The sequence below is a fragment of the Cervus elaphus genome, chromosome 33, assembly GCF_910594005.1.
Source record: "Cervus elaphus chromosome 33, mCerEla1.1, whole genome shotgun sequence".
NCBI lineage: Eukaryota > Metazoa > Chordata > Mammalia > Artiodactyla > Cervidae > Cervus > Cervus elaphus.
Window position 1 is genome coordinate 48,411,469 of NC_057847.1, and position 1,273 is coordinate 48,412,741.

The 1,273-nt window shown below is 44.7% G+C and overlaps 1 pseudogene; it reads left to right on the forward strand.

Annotated features, from left to right (window-relative positions):
- The first annotated feature begins 275 nt into the window (after positions 1-275).
- Positions 276-1,068, forward strand: LOC122688509 (annotated as a pseudogene).
- Positions 1,069-1,273: the final 205 nt, after the last annotated feature.

Below are 1,273 nucleotides of genomic sequence, written 5' to 3' on the forward strand. Positions count from 1 at the left end.
AGAGGGAGCAATTTGATGATGATTTGAAGTAGAGAAGGGAGAAGGACGCTATCTGACTTATGTTTTCCTTTTTTCTTTTTTTTTCAAACTTTAAACTTTCTATTTTGTATTGGAGTATAGCTGATTAACAATGTTGTGATAATTTCAGGTTAGCAAATGAGATGATAATATGCATGCCTGTGTGTTAAGTCACTTCAGTTGTAACCGACTCTTTGCAACCCTATGGATTGAAGCCCACCAGGCTTCTCTGTCCATGAGATTCTCTAGGCAAGAGTATGAAGCCCCCTCGGGTGGCACAGCTGGAGCGGGCGGAGCCGAGGCGGCGGTGGCTGAGAAGGCAGCGATGGTGGCCGCGACAACGACAGTGGCTCTGGAGGCCGCAGTCCGGTCCTGGCTTTGGCCCCAGCCCCGCCACAGTGACGCTCGCTGAGCGGCTGGTGCTCTTGGCTGCCCTCCTGGCCACGGCCTTGGACTACATCATCAGCACTGACGCGCATTCAGAGGAGTGCTTCCTCCAGCGGGTCACCTCGGGCACTAAGATGGGCCTCATCTTCCAGGTGGCCGAGGGTGGCTTCCTGGACATCGATGTGGAGATTACAGGGCCTGATAATAAAGTAATTTATAAAGGAGACTGGGAGTCCAGTGGGAAAAACACATTTGCTGCTTACATGGATGGAATATACAACTTTTGTTTTAGCAATAGGATATCCACCATGACTCCCAAAGATAGTGATGTTCACCACTGATATCCGGGAAGCCCCCAAATGACAAGACATGGAAACAGAAGCTCACAAGAACAAGCTAGAAGAAATGATTAACGAGCTGGCAGTGGAGATGACAGCTGTGATGCGTGAACAGGAATACATGGAAACTGGAGAGAGAATACACAGAGCAATCAGTGACAACACAAACAGCAGAGTGCTCCTTTGGTCCTTCTTTGAAGTTCTTGTTCTAGTTACTGTGACATTGGGACAGATCTACTACCTGAAGAGAGTCTTTGAAGTCTGGAGGGTTGTTTAAAAGCCTTTTCCCCATAATCCCAAATTCATAATTCACTGTTTACCAAACATCTTGGTCATAATACTGTCACTAGTTTCTGTTTTTATTTTCTGAACTGTATCTTCACAGCTTTTGTTTTTTTGTGATTAATAGATACTATTAATAGATTAATAGACACTTTTTTAAGGAAAGCTATAGTGAAAATTTGACATTTGATTGGCATAAATTCATATTTGAATTCTGCCTCCATTATTCAGGCCCTTCCAAAACTCAA